Source organism: Sus scrofa, chromosome 8, assembly GCF_000003025.6.
Source record: "Sus scrofa isolate TJ Tabasco breed Duroc chromosome 8, Sscrofa11.1, whole genome shotgun sequence".
NCBI classification, from domain to species: Eukaryota; Metazoa; Chordata; class Mammalia; order Artiodactyla; family Suidae; genus Sus; species Sus scrofa.
This window is the reverse complement of record NC_010450.4, coordinates 85138888-85158624: the sequence shown is the minus strand read 5'-3', so window position 1 is coordinate 85158624 and position 19737 is coordinate 85138888. Positions and strand designations below refer to the sequence as shown.

Genomic DNA, 19737 nt, shown 5'->3' with positions numbered 1-19737 from the left:
GATGGGAGAGAAAAACTCCATGGGGCCAGTGGCCATGCTAGGATTGGGAAGAAGACCTTTTGTTCTAAGGTGGGCTTTTACCCTTTTCTTCACAGTGTGACACTCCTGGTTGTTTCTCACACATCATCCAAGGGATAGGAGCTTTCATTAAATCTTCCAAAAAAGACTGAAATTTCATGTAGACTTTCTTCTATAATTACTTCATGTGACACACTGCATTTTGCTTACAAAACAAGAAATTTTAAAACCGGCTTAAAAAAAATTGCTATCACACAGCAGAGGTTTAAAAAATAGTACCAGAGGGTTATATAGCAATTCGCTAGACACATATTTTTAATGGCTTTCTCTGTCATCTGAAAACTAAGCAAAAGACAGGAGTCTACTGTTCACACTTAAGATGATGAGGCTTTTTTTTTTTTTCTGATACTTTTATTCGACAGCTGCATATTCCAAATATAATGACTCCTAGAGGCCCATCTCAAACCTATCTCAAGAAGCAGAGATGTTTAGAGAGAATTTTAATTTGGAGGGAGGTTGATTCTTTTTTCACACGTACTTAAGAGGACTCTAAGCAAGTGCTGCCTCAGCAATGGCAAATGTATCACAATCCTTCAGAACACTGCCACACATGTATGCCCAAGGCCAGTTAAATATCATGTGCTCAGGCAGAACTAAAACTGAAGCTTTGGCTATATCCTCAGGCCATTTCTAATACAGACATCAGAAGTTATTCATTCAGAGAACTGATTGAATTTCTCATGATGATGATACATTTCGGGTTCAAATTAGTATTGACTGAATTTGCCACAGTTTCTGATGATTAATTGCTCATTTTCTTTTGAAATTCTAAATTTCAAAGTAAGACAGATCATAAATTTAATTAAAATTTTATCTTCTGCTTTTTGTTATGACAGGCAAGTATAAATGTATATTTGTGATCATTATAATTTCATTTTAACTTTCTAGAGACGTTATAGAGTGCCTGAGGTTATCTACAAAGAATATAATATGATATAACTAAGTTTTCACATTCATACCGCTTATCACACACAGATGATGAATTTTTCACTGAAGATCACTTCCTTTACACTCAAATATGTACACAATTGCACATTCTACCTTAAAATATTTACTCAATAAAACTGCACTATGGCAAGGGGAAACAATAGGTACACACAGAAAGAGAGAAAGAAAGAGAGAAAGAAAAAGAGAAAAGACGAGGAAAGAAAAAGAAAATTCAGTTGCTAAACTTGAACTGGGAAGAATATCTGCAAAAAGAACAGGTCAGAGTATTGAAGTTCAAAGCCATTGTTCCACCTGCAAATTCATTTAGGATTTCTCTGGTGCATCTCATGCAACTAAAGAAAACCATGGATTAACTTAATGAATTCCCTCTGTAATATGTGCTAATCTTCTATGATCAGATGGAGTATATAAAGGATTATCATTGAGGCAGTATGGTATCCAAGCTCAGATTTTATGTGAAAAGTATATCATTACTTTATGTCCAAATACTGAATAAAACATGTATAGACTTTGCTTTTTCCTTTCCCATCTTTTCAATCTCAGGCTGAAACTCTCCAACTTTTAGGGTAATTTTGATCATACATGTAAGGAAAAGAAAAGTAATGCCATAATCATTAGTTCATGTGACATTTATTTATTGAGTATCTCTATGGAATATACTGCTGGAAACAGAAAAGTTTCCTTTTATATTCTGTCCTTGCCATAGAACTAGTTTTCAATCCTTAAATAGCATAACCAACATAACACCCACCTCTGCACCCTTCTCTCCCTCCTGTCTCCACACTCTCACTCCCCATGCCCATCTATCTCCCCGCCACCACCACAACATTTTAGTACTTAACACTCCCCGGCTCTTTTTCCCTTAGGAAACTACTCTGAGAATTTCTTTACCAGTTGTTGTTCCCTCGTCTGGCATGTTAATAAATGTGCCTTTGTTTGACTATTTCTCGCTCTTGTTCCGAGGTCTTTTATAATTAGCTTTATGTTAGTTTAGCAAGCATATATGAATCCTTTTACATGGCATTGATTATTACAATAATTTAGCATGAGAGAAACCAAAGCAAAGTGGTGAAGACAGATAATACAGACCCAGGCTACCTTTGGGACCTTGGGCAATTAACTCAAGCATACTATTTCTTAGTTTCCTTATCATAAATTGGGAAAATGACAATACCCATCTAATGCATTGTGGAAAGAATTAAATAAATTAATATATGCAAACTTTTCTGGTATTCCATTTCTAGCAGAGATGGACCAAGGCAACTAACTGTCGTATCCCCCACCAATAAGAAGCAAACACAAAAAGCAAGCTACCTGAGGATTTTGAAAAATAAACAAATGTAGGAAAATTGTGAAAAGAATCTAAAACTTCTAGAAGTAAGTACATGAAGATAAATTTTTCATTTTCCCCACTGTGTTCTTATAGTTTTGACCTGAAGATAGTCCTCATTTTTTGACACTAGCCATAAACTGTGACAAATTTAAAAGAATTGAGATTAAGAACAAGGTCCTACTGTAGAAAGTAAGAAAGGGAATGTACATTTACATACGACTGGGTCACTTTGCTGTATAGCAGAAGTTGGCACAACATTGTAAATCAACTCTAATAAAAAATAAACAAAAAACTGAAATCCTTTTCTAAAGTTTGATTGTTAGTATACAGAAATGCGACTGATATCTGAATGTTAATCTTATATCCTGCAACTTTGCTGAATTTGTTGATCAGTTCAAGTAGTTTTGGTGTTGAGTCCTTAGGGTTTCTATATATAGTATCATGTCATCTGCATAGAGTGACAGTTTTATCTCTTCTTTTCTTATTTGGATGCCTTTTATTTCTTTTGTTTGTCTGATTGCTGTGGCTAGGACTTCCAATATAATGTTGAATAGCAGTGGTGAGAGTGGGCATCCCTGTCTTGTTCCAGATTTTAGGGGGAAGGCTTTCTATTTTTCTCCATTGAGTATTATATTTGCTGTGGGTTTGACATAAATTGCTTTGACTATGTTAAGGAATGTTGCCTCTATACCCACTTTGGTGAGAGTTTTTATCATAAGTGGATGTTGGACTTTGACAAATGCTTTTTCTGCATCTATTGAGATGGTCACATGGTTTTTGACTTTTCTTTTGTTAATGTGGTATATGACGTTGATTGATTTGCGTATGTTGAACCATCCTTGTGAATGTGGGATGAATCCCAACTGGTCATGATGTACGATCATTTGATATGTTGTTGGATTGGGTTGGCTAAAATTTTGTTGAGAATTTTTGTGTCTATATGTATCAAAGATATTGGCCTATACTTTTCTTTTTTGGTGGTATCTTTTCTGGTTTTGGAATTAGGGTGATGGTGGCATCAGGAAATGTCGTTGGGAGTGTTCCTTCTTCTTCAACCTTTTGAAAACGTTTAATGAGGATGGGCACCAGTTTCTCTTTGTATGTTTGGTAGAATTTGCCTGTGAAGCCATCTGGTTCTGGATTTTTATTTGTAGGGAGTGTTTTTATGACAATATCTTTTATTCTTGCACCCCAAAAAATCACATACCTGGGCATACACCTGAACAAGGAGGCAAAGGACTTATATGCTGAGAACTATAAAACATTAATCAAGAAAATTAAAGAAGACGTAAAGAAATGGAAAGATATTCCATGTTCCTGGGTTAGAAAAAATTAATATTGCAAAAATGGCCATACTACCCAAAGCATTCTACAGATTCAATGCAATCCCTACCAAATTACCCATGACATTTTTCACAGAAATAGAACAAACATTCCAAAAATTTATATGGAACCACAAAAGACCCAGATTTGCCAAAGCAATCCTGAGAAACAAAAACCAAGCAGGAGGCATAAATCTCCCAGACTTCAGGCAATATTACAAAGCCACAGTCATCAAGACAGTGTGATACTGGTACCAAAACAGACAGACAGACCAATGGAAAAAAAGAGAGAACCCAGAAATAAACCCTAACACCTATGGTCAATTAATCTTTGACAAAGGAGGCAAGAACATAAAATGGGAAAAAAACAGTCTATTCAGCAAGAATTGTTGGGAAACCTGGACAGCTGCATGCAAAGCAATGAAACTAGAACATACCCTCACACCATGCACAGAAATAAACTCTAAATGGCTTAAACACTTAAATATAAGACAAGACACCATCAAATTCCTGGAAGAGAACATAGGCAAAACATTCTCTGACATCAACCTCATGAATATTTTCTCAGCTCAGTCTCCCAAGGCAACAGAAATTAGAGCAAAAATAAACCAATGGGACCTAATCAAACTGATAAGCTTTTGCACAGCAAAGGAAACCAAAAAGAAAACAAAAAGACAACTTGTAGAATGGGAGAAAATAGTTTCAAATGATGCAACTGACAAGGGCTTAATAATATACAAGCATCTTATACAATTCAACAGCAAAAAAGCCAACAACCCAGTGGAAAAATGGGCAAAAAACCTGAATAGATATTTCTCCAAGGAAGATACACAGATGGCCAACAAGCACATGAAAAAAATGTTCAACATCCCTGATTCTTAGAGAAATGCAAATCAAAACTACCATGACATACCACCTCACATCAGTCAGAATGGCCATCATTAATAAGTCCACAAATAACAAATGCTGAAGGGAGTGTGGAGAAACGGGAACCCTCCTGCACTGTTGGTGGGAATGTAAGCTGGTACAGCCACTATGGAGAACAGTATGGAGGTACCTTAGAAATATATACATAGAACTACCATATGATCCAGCAGTCCCACTCTTGGGCATATATCCAGACAAAACTTTCCTTAAAAAGACACATGCACCCGCATGTTCATTGCAGTTCTATTCACAATAACCAACACATGGAAACAAACCCAAATGTCCATCGACAGATGACTGGGTTAGGAAGATGTACATATACACATTGGAATAGTACTCAGCCATTAAAAAGAATGAAATAATGCCATTTGCAGCAACATAGATGGAACTAGAGACTCTCATACTGAGTGAAGTAAGTCAGAAAGAGAAAGATAAATACCATATGATATCACTTACATCTGGAATCTAATATACAGCGCAAATGAACTTTTCCACAGAAAAGAAAATCATGGACTTGAAGAATAAACTCTTGGTTGCCTAGGGGGAAGGAGAAGGAGCGGGAAAGATTGGGACCTTGGGGTTAAGGGATGCAAACTATTGCTTTTGGAATGGGTTAGCAATGGGGTCCTGCTGTGTAGTGCTGAGAACTATGTCTAGATACTTACAATGCAGCACGACAATGGAGAAAAAATTATGTATACATGTATGTGTAAGTGGGTCCCCATGCTGTACAGTAGGGGAAAAAAAAGTGTTTTGGGGGAAATAACAATAAAAACTAAATTAAAAAAAAACTGAAATCATATAAATATATTTTCAGAACATAGTGGTATTAAACTAGATTTCAATAACAGAAAAATATCTACAAAAGGCAAATATTTCAAAAATTGACAACGCACTCGTATATAATCACTGGGGCAAAGAGGGCATCACAAAAGGAATTAGGAAATAATTTGAATTATGAAAGTAAAAAACAATATCAAAATTTGTGAAAAGCAACAACTAATGTAGTACTTACAGAAATTTAGTATGCTAATATTATAAAAATCTCAAATCTAGCTAATCTCTTATCTTAGGAAACTAGAAAGACTACATTAAAGTCACAGCAAGCAGAAAGAAAAGAATAGCATAAATAAAATCAGAAATCAATGTGACCAAAAATTAAAACAATTAAGAAAATCAGGAGTTCCCATCATGGCTCAGAGGAAACGAATCCAACTAAGAACCATGAGAGTTCGATCCCTGGCCTCCCTCAGTGAGTTAAGGATCCGGGGTTGCCATGAGCAGTGGTGTAGGTTGCAGAGATGGCTCGAATCTGGCATTGCTGTGGCTGTGGCATAGGCTGACAGCTACAGCTCCGATTTGACCCCTAGCCTGGGAATCTACATATGCCCCAGGTGCAGCCCTAAAAAGACAAAAAAGACAAAAAAAATAAAAATTAAAAAAAAGAAAGAAAACCAAAAAATTTAAAAGATGTTTCTTGAAAAGATAAATAAAATTGATAAACTTCTAGTCAGACTAACCAAGAAAAAAGAGAGAAGCCATAAGTTACTAACATCAGGAATTGGGGTAGGGACATAACTACAGAAAAAAAAACTTAAATGATAAAAAAATCTGTATCTTCTTCTTATAAAATTCTTATAGAATCTTCATATTCTATAAAAATATGAAGATAAAAGTGTAACTTAATAAACAACAAGACCCTACTGCATGGCACAGGGAACTACATTCGGTATCTTGTAATAAATTATAATGGAAAAGAATCTGAAAATACACACACACACACACACACACACACACACAGATGTATAACTGTATCACCTTGCTGTACACTAGAAACTAATACAACATTGCAAATTAACTATACTTCAACTTTGAAAAAGTGTAATGAAAATAAAATTGAACAGTTTATTCAACAAAAAAAAAAAACCAACTAAATCTCATTCAGGAAGAAATGTATAATCTGAATAGTCTTATACCTATTATGAAACTTGAATTCATATTTAAAAGCAACAAATAAAACTCCTGGCTAGGTGCCTTTCCTGATGAATGTTAGCAAAAACTTGAAAAGCAAATAATAAAAATCTATACAAACTCTTCAGGAAAAACAAAAATGGGAAATAGCTCCAACTCATTTTATAAGGCCAACATTATCCTAATGTACAATAAAAGATGCTACAGAAAAAAAATACAGACTAATATCTCTATGAACTTAGAATCACAAATTATTATCAACCAAGTCTTAGCTATAGCAAACCTAATTCAATAATGTAAAAAAGGGGTTTATCTTAGAATAAGCCAGTGTATAGAAGGGTTTATCTAGGAGTGCAAAGCCAGTTAAATATTCAAAAATATATCAATGTGATTCACTATATCAACAGATTAAAAAGAAAAACATACAATTATTTCAAAGACACATAAAAAGTAACTGACAAAATTCAATATTCAGAAAATCAAAACTCCAATCCAAAATTTTTTTTTTTTTTTTTTTTTGTCTTTTGTCTTTTTGTCTTTTGTTGTTGTTGTTGTTGTTGCTATTTCTTGGGCCGCTCCCGCGGCATATGGAGATTCCCAGGCTAGGGGTTGAATCGGAGCTGTAGCCACCGGCCTACGCAAGAGCCACAGCAACGCAGGATCCGAGCCGCGTCTGCAACCTACACCACAGCTCACAGCAACACCGGATGGTTAACCCACTGAGCAAGGGCAGGGACCAACCCCGCAACCTCATGGTTCCTAGTCAGATTCGTTAACCACTGTGCCACGACGGGAACTCCCAAAAAAATTTTTTAAAACTCTCAGCAGTTTAGGAATTGAACTTGATAATGGGCATCTCCAAAAATGTTATAGCTACCATCATTACTGGATAATAAGAGACTCAATACTTGACTGCTAAGGTCAGTAATAATGTAAGAATTTCCACTCTCATCTTTTCTCTTCAATATTATACTGGAGGTCATAACCAATGCAATAAGGCAAGTAAAAAAAAATAAAAGACACACAGACTGGAAAGCAACAACTAGTATTTCTTTTCGCATACAATATGAATGTATATGTAGAAAACACCTAAAAGTATATACCAAGAAAAGTTGGAAATAAGTTTATCAAAGATGCACAATAGGAGTTCTCTGGTGGCCTAGTGGTTAAGGATCTGGCATTGTCACTACTGAGGCTTGGATTCAATCCCTGACCTAAGAAATTCTGCATGACACAGGTGCAGCCAATAAAACAATAAACACAAGACAAAAAACCAAAAATGAACGATAAAAGGTCAATTTATATAAAAATCAATTGTCTATAAACTAGCAATGAAAATTAAAAATATAAATTTTTTAAAAATACATTTATTACAGTTCCAAAAAAATAAAAACATCTAGAAATCAAAATATGTACAGAATCTGTATGCTGTAATCAACAAAACATGTATAAAATAAATAAAATATGATAAAATAAAATGAGGGTATATACAATGTTCATGGATTGAAAGGCTCGTTGTTAAGATGATTTTTTTCTTTTTTTTTTTTTTTTTTTTTTTTTTTTGTCATTTTGCCATTTCTTGGCCGCTCCCGCGGCATATGGAGGTTCCCAGGCTAGGGTCCAATCGGAGCTGTAGCCACGGCCTACGCCAGAGCCACAGCAACGCGGGATCCGAGCCGCGTCTGCAACCTACACCACAGCTCACGGCAACGCCGGATCGTCAACCCACTGAGCAAGGGCAGGACCGAACCCGCAACCTCATGGTTCGTAGTCGGATTCGTTAACCACTGCGCCACGACGGGAACTCCAAGATGATTTTTTTCTAAACTGACCTACAGATCATTAGGAAAATACAAATTAAAACTGTAATGAACTATTATTATGTACCTATTTGAATGACTGTAATTAAATATTTTAAAGTTATCAATATTAATATCTGATAAGGATATGGACCAACTGTATTTCTCGCACATTGCTTGTGGGAAGGTAAAATAGTACAGCCACTTTGGAAGAAAATCTGGAGGGTTTTTTAATGAAGTTAAACATGGCCTGGGTCATACTATATAAGCCAGAAATCTCACTCCTGCTTTTTTACTTAAGACAAATGAAACTTAGGATCACACAAAAATCTGTGGTTTTTTTTAACCTAAAAATTCAAAATCATCCAAAATTTCTTCAAATGATGAATGGATTCATCACACCAAATCAAATCTGTAAAGTGGACTGCTAATAAAAAGGAGTAAATCACTAATGCCCACAAAACTCAGTAAATCTTAAGCATATTATGATAAAGGAAAGAAAGCTAATTCAAAGTGCTACGTACTCTATGATTCAGTTTACATGGCATCTGGAAAAGGCAAATAATAGAAACAAAACAGATCAGTGGTTTCTAATGATTAGAATTGGAGAAGAGAAGTTGACCATAAGGGTGTAGAAGAGAGAAGATTATGAGGCGATGAAAGTGTTCTGTACCTTGGCTGTGGTAGCGAGTCTATGACTGCTTACATTTGTCAAAAGTTCTAGAACACACACGGAAAAGCATGAATTTTACTGTGGTAGATTAAAACAGTGAATATAAAACAAACAAACAACTGAAGAGATATTAGAAAACAGAGCAGGTGGCCAATAAATATTACTAGACTAGCATTATTTATTTTAATAATATTTACTATTATTAATACAGTTAGACAAATGTAAGGTGGCCTAAGAGAGGAACAACTGGAAGGCTTTGATAATAACCATTTCATCAAGAGGAATGCAGAGACATAAAAGGAAGCAACCAAAGAAAACAAAAACATTCAATAAAGAAGTGAGAAGAATAAACTGGGAAAGAAATATTGATATATAGGAGCCAAGAGTCCAAATTATCAAGTCAATTTTTAATTGACAAACTTAAGTTTGATCTGAATGGGCCTCAATAAATAGGGATGCCTTCAAGTTTGAGATGGAGGATAGGGAAGCAGTAAAAGGGGCTCCTTTGGAAGAGCAGTTCTCAGCATCACTTGTGTATTCAGCCATAAAGCAGGGAGGGATACCCAAAGTAAGGTAAGGCCACAGGGAAAGGGATGCAGGCAGGTGTCCTGGGAATCAGAGCACCTGAGCCACTGGGTGCAGAGCCAGGCTTCTGACTGCAAGGTACACAGGAGGAAAAACTAAGGCTATGTTTCAGAAAGCCAACCGGACTTAGACTTAACTGACGTGACTGCAGCCTGGTGCTCATTGTCTAAATGCATACCATCAGTAACCCAGACACCAGTATGCAGACAAGCAGCAAACACTACCAGAGGTCCACTCTCTTGGTGAGTCTTTTGATAAAAGGTACCAAAATAGAGTCAGGGGTGAAAGGAGAGAGTCATTAACCATACTATGTGGCTGGGCTCTCACTGGCTCTGTGTTCAAAGTCACTCTTCAAAGATGGAGAACAAGGACCCAACCATGCATGAACACAAAACAAAACAAAACAAAAAAAATAAAAGGGGTTAAGATAATTATCTCAGGAGATACCTGTGACTGCTTCATAGAGGAGATGTTATTTAGTCAGACTTTAAGAGATTTGTACATCAAAAAGGTGGGTAGAGATAAAAGGAAGGGGGAGGAGAAAAGGGGGAGGAAGGAAGGGAGAATGAAAGAAAACAAGGAAGAAAATATTGAAAGTGGAGGCAGTACAAGCCAAGACCTAAAGCCACACATGTAGAATATGCATAAATAACAGGAAATTAGCTAATCTGATGGAAGCAGAGTGCATGAAGCAGCAACAGGAAGTGGGCACGCTATCACTGAATGAAATCATTCACAGGGAGGCATAGCCACTCCTGCTTGGGATGGTAGACATGGTGTCTGTAAACCAGGGGCTGGGACAATCTGGGTTACTTACTTCCTGGCCCTGTTCATAGCCTCACTCAATTAAACCAATATTAATTGAGCAACTATCATGCCTAACACCATGCAAAGTACTATAATTCAGAAATAATATGTTACTATGTCTTTAAGTGGGATTTACAATTTGGATGGCAGGCTCCAAAATATCCTCAAGAGGAGAAGAAAATAGTTTGAGTAAAAAGATTAATGAATCTGCCTTTGAGGCTTTGCCTCCAAGGCACAGAATCAATAAGCACTTTCTGAATGTTTGGTATCAGCAATAGTCTGTACTAGTGATTATGACTTATATTCTCGAATTTAGCTTTGTTTCCTTTTTACTTTCTCCTCTTCTTTCTTTTCTTTCTAGAACTGAACATATGTAGTCAGTGTGCAAGTCAAGAGACAAACTGCAAAGAAACCACATTGCAAGCCACCTGAGATGGAGCCTGTTCAAAAGTTTATCCAGGGTCAGAGAGGGAAAGAGTTAGGGAGCTGGGATTTAACTCCAGCTTCAAAGCTTTAAAACTATTGGTTTTACAGTGAGCAAAATATCATCCCTGAAAATTACAATTTATAGAAATTAAAAGACTTGTCATTTGGTTGAGAAAATTCCTCCTGAAAGAGGAAACAATAATGTTCAATTCTGTGCCAGATAACATGTTCCCCAGGCACCAACTCATTTTAAGACAGGTGATTATTCAATCTGGCTATATTACCATTTCCACTTTCTGCCCTACTTTTGTGTTTTCATGTTGATCATTTTACTTTCTTTTCCTTTTAAGCCAGTTTCAATTAAGATTTCTAATTAGATTCCAAATTTGAGACACATCTCTAGTAGAAAGCAAATGGCAAGAGGAGTAACTAGGGGACAGCTGTCTCTTGTCTTTCTGGGGCTGAAACAAGGCTTTCTGGGGATGTTTCTAAGTTATGTAATCCTAGGGAATTTTTCATGAGTTTTTTCCTTACTTTCCATAATAGTTAATTAATTTGAAGGACTGAATTACACAGCAAAGTGCCCCAGTTATACATAAATATATACACATGTATGTATGTATATATACATTCTTTTTCTCACATTATCCTCCATCATGTTCCATCACAAGTGATTAGATATATAGTACAGCAGAAATTGACAGAGCATTGTAAAACAATTATAATAAAGTGGGTTTTTGTTTTTTTTTTTTTTTAAAAAAGAAAGACTCTGAATTGCTCTAAAAAGTCAATGTCCTTCCCAACACAGATCCTGAGAACCTCTCTTCTGGGATGACCTGAAGTTAACACAACACTGAGTCCTTGAAACTTCTTTCTGTAAATACTAAATCTTTATGTTTTAAATCAAATCATTTCTTCAAGTGCAAAAGTAGGCACTACCCAGTCATCTTCTACACTTAGGGACTTTTAAATTATGAGAATTTTACAAATCAGGGAGAATAAGCACATTCAGTGGAAAGGAAAAAGATTCAGAGCAGCTAAGATGCAGAAAGTATGGTTTTGTTTTGTGCGTGTGTGGTTTTCCTTTGTTTGATTTAAGAGAACAAATACCACTAACAATGAAAATTAATGATAAACTCTTACTCCAGGGCTCCTTATCGGTACTTAAGACTATATTTTCACATGCAAAGTATAACCAGGATTTGAAGCAATTAATCATATAATTCAGGTCAAGAAATATCTTCTGCCTGAAAAAGCTAAACCACCGAAACAAACATTTCTTTTTTTCTGGCTTGCGTTATCTAGGTTCTAGAAAACTGGCTAACATAATTTACTGTGCTTAGCCATAAAATAGGTCAAGTTACCTAAAAGCAGGCCTCTGTCAGGAATATAAGGAACCCTTTAAAATACATATTTCCAAGACAGAAACTTTTGAAACATTTCCTAATGTAAACCTGGACATTTTGGTTAAATATCCAGTTAAATAAAGGTATACACACACATATACACACATGTATATACATACATAAATATATGCATATTTACTACAGAACTTCTCAGAACATATATTATGTTAATATATATTAACCCCTAACCATTTCTTTCCTTTTTTGGTGGGGAGGGCACCCCATGGCATATGGAGTTCCTGCACCAGGGGTCAGATTCAAGCCACAGTTACAACCTATGCAGCAGCTCAGCAACTGCTGTATCCTAAAGGATACACTGTGCCGGGCTGGGCATTGAACCTGCATCCTGGTGCTGCAGAGACACCACCAACCCCACTGCACCACAGCAGTAACTCTGACCCCAAACCATTCTATACAGAACATTTCATGGAACCAGTATTCAGACACACTAAGAACCTCTTTGCACAGTCATAAGCACCCCCCCTACTTTTTTGTCTTTTGTCTTCTTAGGACGGCACCTTCGGCATATGGAGGTTCCCAGGCTAGGGGTCGAATCAGAGTTGTAGCCACTGGCCTATGCCAGAGCCACAGCAATGCTGGATCCAAGCCATGTCTGCGACCTACACCACACCTCATGGCAATGCTGGATCCTTAATCCACTGAGCAAGGCCGGGATTGAACCCACTTCATGGTTCTTCAATAGGATTCATTAACCACTGCCCCACAACAGGAACTCCAAGCCTTTTACACTGTAATTTGGCAGGAGATGCAGGAGGGTGGGGTTGGGTGGTAGATTTGAGAACTTCTATATTCAGGGGAACAGGAGAGAAGACCAAATGATAAATGACAGAGCACAGAAATGCTAAGGGCAGAAAGTGGTCAAGCAGAGCTGGTCTGCTAAAGACATCTCATCCACAGTGTTAAGGCCCTATTGCCATATTCACGTTCATCCCACTTTCAACCCCACTTCATCTCATGCTTCTCTCCACCTCTGTGACTTCGCTACAGCCACTTGATCCTTTTTTTCCCCTTCATTATTTTCTCTATTCAATGCTCTTCCATCTTCCTGGGACTCTTTTCCTGACACTTCACCTCTTAGTTTGAACATCTTCCGAAGAAATACCCTCTGATTGGCCCATCAACAGTAGAGTCCTTCCTTATCTCCCACAGAACTCTGCAATTACCCTTCATAGTATTTATCATAGTTTTATGCACTATAGATACTTGCTTATTTATTTCATGTCACGTTCACTGGACTGTGAGCACCATGAGGGTGAGAATGGACCTTGCCTGTTTTGTTCAAGTCTGTAAAAATCACCAAATGCCTCACAGATGAGTGTTCGCCATATAACTGGCCTTTAATAGATATGTATTGACTTAGTAATATTAGTAAGTTTGTTAATTCCTTCACATTTCTGCCTAGGTCTGGCCTAGCTGAAATCTTCAAAACTTATTTAATATATGCTTAAAAATCATTTCCTCTTTAGGATATGGTCAGCCACCTACAATATGCAGTCACACGCATTCTAAGACACCAAACTGGCCTTTCTATAAAATATTTTAAATGAAACGGGCTATAAGTTTGAATTAATCATCAATCTCAATGAATATTATTGATCAATTACTGAGAATCACTCCTGTACCTGCTTCCTTGTTGTATTCCTCAAATAGCTCTGCTCTTTGATTACTGCTTTGCTGACCTCAGATCTCTGGAAAGAACAAAAAGACAAAATGTTAAGATTTAGTGTTTCACTGGGAACTCCTTTTTTAAAACATGCCTGGCTAAAATATTTGATTTGCTCATAATGCCCATTCTTCCAAACTTGAGAACTTATGTCCTGATCACACATGCCATGGAATATAGCTATTTCTTGTTTGTATTCCAAACAAGACTCTGCTTTGTTCAGCTCACAGGGGTCCGCTAGAAAGAACTCCAGCTGACTCATTTATTTGCTTACTGAGCCAAGCGCTTGTCCAAAGTACATGGACCAACTCCTGTATTTCCCATAATCATTGGGCAGGCAAGGGTTAGCCCAGCAGGTGTGAGTCACTCAAATGCTACACATTCCAAAGACAGATCTACCTTTAGAATTGGCCTTAGGCCAGCTCCTGGAAGATAACCTTTGAGCTCTTGGAATACTCTGACTGATGAGAGAGTTTCTGTATGTTTGAGGTGTCTGCTGCTCTAGTTGGACCAGACACACTTAGGGTGAACACCTGTTTTGGCTTGGGAGAAGGGGCGGCTAAAGTCTGAATAGCTGAGGTCTGTCATCTGGGGCTGCAGACTTCTGTGACTGACCCCAGTTAACTCTAGAGACCAGAGCTTGGCTGAGCTTCCCTGGCTGACCACACTTCACACATGTCCTCACGCTGTTGCCGAGAGCATTGAGCACACACACCCATGGGACCTGCTGGGAAAGGACACCTGGAAGTTGGCAGCCGGACTTTGCCTCATGTGCCCTTTCCCTTCACTGGTTTTAATCTGTATCCTTTCGCTGTAAGAATCCATGACTGTGAGTATAACAATTTTTCTGAATCCTGGGGAACCCTTCCAGCAAATCATCTAGCCTGAGGGTAGACTTGAGGACCCACAACAAAACCCCCTCTGATGTAGGTACCATTATTACCCATATTTCATAGACCGAGGAATTGGCCAAGAAAGGAAAAGAAACTCAGACTCTCACAGCTAGTTTAAGCATCAGTATTTAAAATGGAACCCAAGGACCTGGTTTGGGTGTTTTATCACTATGCCATGTGGTTTATTAAAATATTTGTTATTATGTGTCATTTGATAAGTGTATCCAAAAGTGCCATCTGGTTCTTATCTTATTATCAGGAATGATAATTTTCAAATTATAAATTTACTACCAATTACTAAGATTTCATTTTATCTGCTAAAAAGAGAGCAACAACGTTTATTGAGTTAAAGTTGCTTTTTAACTCTTGTGCTTTATCCAAAACAAACTTTCTTCCAGTCACGTGTGATTAAGATTTTCTCACATTCTGCTATATTTCTTCCCATTCTATATGACTTTTAATATGGGAGTATAAAAACTACAGAGTCAGCTTTATTCTTCTATTGAAGTATATAGTTGCTGTACAATCATATATATGTTATATATATGTGCTATATATGTTGTATATTTTACATATATGTTACATATGTATAAATTACAGATATGCAGTATGGTGATTCACAGTTTTAAAGCTTATATTCCATTTATAAGATATAAAATAAAATATTGGCTATATTCTCCATGTTATACAACACATCCTTGTATCTGATTTTATACCTAAAAATTTGCACCTCTGACTCCTCTATCCCTGTATTGCTCCTCCCGGCTTCTCCCAACTGGTCTCTACATCCATCTGCTTTTTTTTGTTATATTTACCAGTTTGCTATATTTTTTAGATTCCACTTGAGAGTCAGCTTTAAATCATACCAGGTTCTTATTTAATTTGGGGAAAACAAAACACCTTATCACAATTTTTCTTAAAGTTTCTAATTCTTTGAGTCTGACAGATCCAGAGATGCTTTTAAAGAGAAGTGTTGTGAAAAATAGATTCATAATAGGAGGAAACATGAAGTGAGTCACTCAGTAGCTACCAAAGAAAACCATCTACTGATTTCTAAACACAACAGGTAAAAATAATATGACAGTTACATAGAGATAGCATGGGTTTGCTACATTAAGCTTTTTTTCAGGTAGACTCTGAAAAAAACACATTGGTCTAATTGATCATTGTCATTAGGTGTCTGAAGTAGGCTTTATACATGAGGCCTTGTTCTAACACTTGAACAAAACTGTCATTCTCTTATCTCTTTTTAATCTACCTAAAACTAAGTATTGTCATCTGTCTTTCCCATGGTGGATTACTGTGTCTTGTTCTTATCATCAAAACAAACTACACATCCCTTGATAGGTTAGCGTGTCATTATATCTGCCAAGATAATGAGTCCACCTTGCCATGTGGATGTCTAGAGGCCAGCATGGTCTCAGAGTGTCAGACAAACCCTTAAAATAACTTCCAAAAAATACAAGTAAAGCATGCAGAGGAAGGGCACCACCTCACACAGTGAGGTGCATGGATGAGGTGCATAGAATATAAACTGGGTGACTGTGCAAATTCAAAGGATAAAAGTTTATGACTCAGAAGGATCTCTTGTGTTATATGAGCCCGATCTTTCATACTTGCTTTGTCCCCATTATGTTGTTATTACTTGCCAGCTTCTATCATGTAGCGAGAACCAGTATTTACCCAAACCTGTCAAAGTACTGATCACCTTAAATAAACATCCCACAGAGTTAATGCAATCAAAAGCCTATTTAACACCTATCATGACCTTCACAATAAATGATCAAATATAATACATGCCTTAATTAAAACAGAAATGTTTTCTTTAAGTAGAAAATAGAAAAGTCTATCTTAATTTCTTGAACGCTAAACTAAACTAAACATCATTGATTAGGAATAAAATACGGCATATTAAAGAAATGGAATAGTCTCTATTGGGCTCCACCTTATGCTTCTTTGGGTTCTATTTCCATTCCCTCATGGCCCTAAATGGGGCTCTTATGACCCACATTCTGTCTCTACTTCCCTGGAGTCCTGGTGTGGTGGGAATATAGCTAAGGTCAGAGCTGGCTCTTTGCTTTTTCCATGTGCCCCATGAAAGAAAGCTGGGCTTGAGATGCCTTGTTGTTCATCCCAGAAAGCCTGGTGATTCTAGGTCAAGAGCCCCCATCAGTGGGAAGTTTTACAATATTATGCCAAAGTCAGGAACTGAGTAGGGTAGAGTTTAGAAAAAACCAGGGAGAGATCATGGCATGGATGTCAGGAAATTGTATAGTATGGAGGCCCTCATATATTTGTCCCCTAAAAGATCCAGGAGTTTAAATCTATATATGTAGATTCTTAGGCCATATATATAGTCTGTGAATTCAGTAGTTAAAACCTGATTCACACTCTCTCTTCAAGCCTTAATTTCCTCATTTATAGAATGGCAGAGTAGTAACAATATTGTTTATTTAAAAGGCTCTTTATTAAGATCAAATTAAATCATTCCAATAATATTAGTTGTACCTATCATGTAATACACGTTCAATAATTAGATATAGAGCTTTTATTTAAACTATTAAACAAAAACGAAACATATGCATGCCAGAAAATCTAGATGCTAAGGTTCCCTGAAGTCTCAACAGGTTAAGGATCGGGCATCACCACTGCTGTGGCATGGTTTCAATCTCTGACTCAGGAATTTCCACATGCCTCAGGCTCAACCCAAAGAAAAAATTTAAAAAAAAAAAAGAAAGTCCAGGGAGTTAGCGTTGTGGCGCAGTGGAAACGAATCCGACTAGTATCCATGAGGATGCAGGTTCAAACCCTGGCATCAATCAGTGGGTTAAGGATCTGGCATGGCCATGACCCTTGGTGTAGGCTGCAGATGTGGCTCAGATCCCATGTTGCTGTGGCTGTTGTGTAGGCCAGTGGCTACAGCTCTGATTCAACCCCTAGCCTGGGAACTTTCATAATTCCATGGGTGCTGCCCTAAAGAGCAAAATAAATAAATAAGTAAGTCCAGACGCTAATATGTCAATGCATTGACAGCAAATTTTGTGTATGTGTGATGGATTTGGCTGTTGAAAACCTTTAGCATATCTCTTCTATGTTTGGGAAATTTCCCACTTTATATGTTTATACATCACCAGGATGGATGCCCCAAATCCACTTCTCATTCATTCCTCCTTATAGGCTGAAAGTCTAAATTATCCTTGAAGGGGTGGATACATGGTGAGAATGCTAAGGTAGAAGCCTGTGACCAAGGCTTTTCTGATAAGATATCCTTGTACAAGGCTTCAATTTATTTATTTATTTATTTATTCATTACTGAAGTATGGTTAATTTATAATGTTATGTTAATCTCTGGTGTGCAGCAAGATGATTCAGAAATATACATATATTTTTTTCTTTTTCATATTCTTTTCCACTATAGTTTATTACAAAATATTGCATGTAGTTCCCTGTACTACACAGCAGGACCTTGTTGATCTATTTTATATACAGTAGCGTGTATCTGATAATACCAAACTCCTAACTTATCCCTCCCCACCTTTTCATCTTTGGTAAACATAAGTTTGTTTTCTTTTTTCTTCTTCTTTTTTTTTTTTTTTGGTCTTTCCAGGGCCATACCTGTGGCATATGGAAGTTCCCAGGCTAGGGGTCAAATCTGAGGTGCAACTCCAGGCCTATGCCACAGTCACAGCAATGCCAGTTCTGAGCCATATCCGTGACCTACACTGCAGCTCACGGCAACAGCAGATCTTTAACTCACTGAGTGAGGCAGATTGAACCCTGAACCCCCATCCTCATGGATACTATCGGGTTTGCATAAGGTAGTTTTCTATGTCTGTGAGTCTGTTTCTGTTTTGTAAATAAGTTCATTTATATCATATTTTATATTCCACATGTGAGTGATAATCATATGGTATTTGCCTTTCTCTGATTCACTTAATATGATAATCACAAGGTCCATCCATGTTGCTGCAAACAGCATCATTTCATTCTTTTAATGGCTGAGTAATATTCCATTGTATATATGGACCACATCTTCTTTACCCATTCCTCTGCTGACGGACATAAAGGTTGCTTCCATATCTTGGCTATTGTGAATAGTGTTGTTATGAACACTGGAGTACATGAATCTTTTTGAATTAGAACTATAAACTATACTTTTGGCACATGAAAATTATTCAGTTTAGAAGCACATGCCTCACTGAATCCATTTGGCGATCCATTCTGAGAGCTGACTTCTCTGCCAGCATTCAGAGTCAGTGGGGGCAGAGGATCTACCATCCAGCTCATGTGAGGGCAGCGGAGCCTGTGCCAGGGAAGTAACCAGAGTTTGTCCTAGAGAGGTGCTCATGTGGATATATATGCACATATATTACACAGATATACATAATATATGTATATATACATATAATCATAGTTTATAAATGTGTTGGTATAAAGATAGGTATAACAACATATAATAAAATTCTTCCAAACTAAACAATTTTTTCCTTTGGATTTTAAAAGAAATTAAGACATTTTCATGGCCCATAAAACACTGCAATTCATTGGCACTGTGCCTATGTCCCTGATAGAAAAGTCAGCCCTACTTGATACTTTCAGATTAACTCCTTCTCTCTTAAACTAGCTAGAGTCTCTTCTACATTTGGACTGTGAAACCTGATGATACAGATGACAAAACTACAGTGAAGTTTTTACTTTTTTTTTTCGACTTTTTAAGAATCCTCAAATTTTTTGACACAGCATGCATTACTTATTAAAGGGAAGATGATATATTCGGAAAAAGAAAAGCTGACCAATTAATGTATCATCAATAGTTAACAGCCTTAAATAACAAATTTTACATGTGTATCTCAGAATCTCAAACTAGAAAGGTATTGCAAAGATC

General features: G+C 36.9%; 1 protein-coding gene across 11 annotated transcripts in view; it reads right to left on the bottom strand.

Moving 5' to 3' along the window:
* The window catches only part of INPP4B (inositol polyphosphate-4-phosphatase type II B), a 743160-nt gene that overhangs the window by 396576 nt on the left and 326847 nt on the right, over nt 1-19737 (bottom strand). For 10 of the 11 annotated variants that reach the window (XM_003129178.6, XM_021100667.1, XM_021100673.1 and 7 more), the window contains one exon: nt 13919-13984. The exons of the other annotated variant lie outside the window; for it this stretch is intronic. The gene's annotated coding sequence lies outside the window, so the exon portion shown is untranslated. The remainder of the gene's footprint in view (nt 1-13918; nt 13985-19737) is intronic. 11 annotated transcript variants of the gene reach the window in all.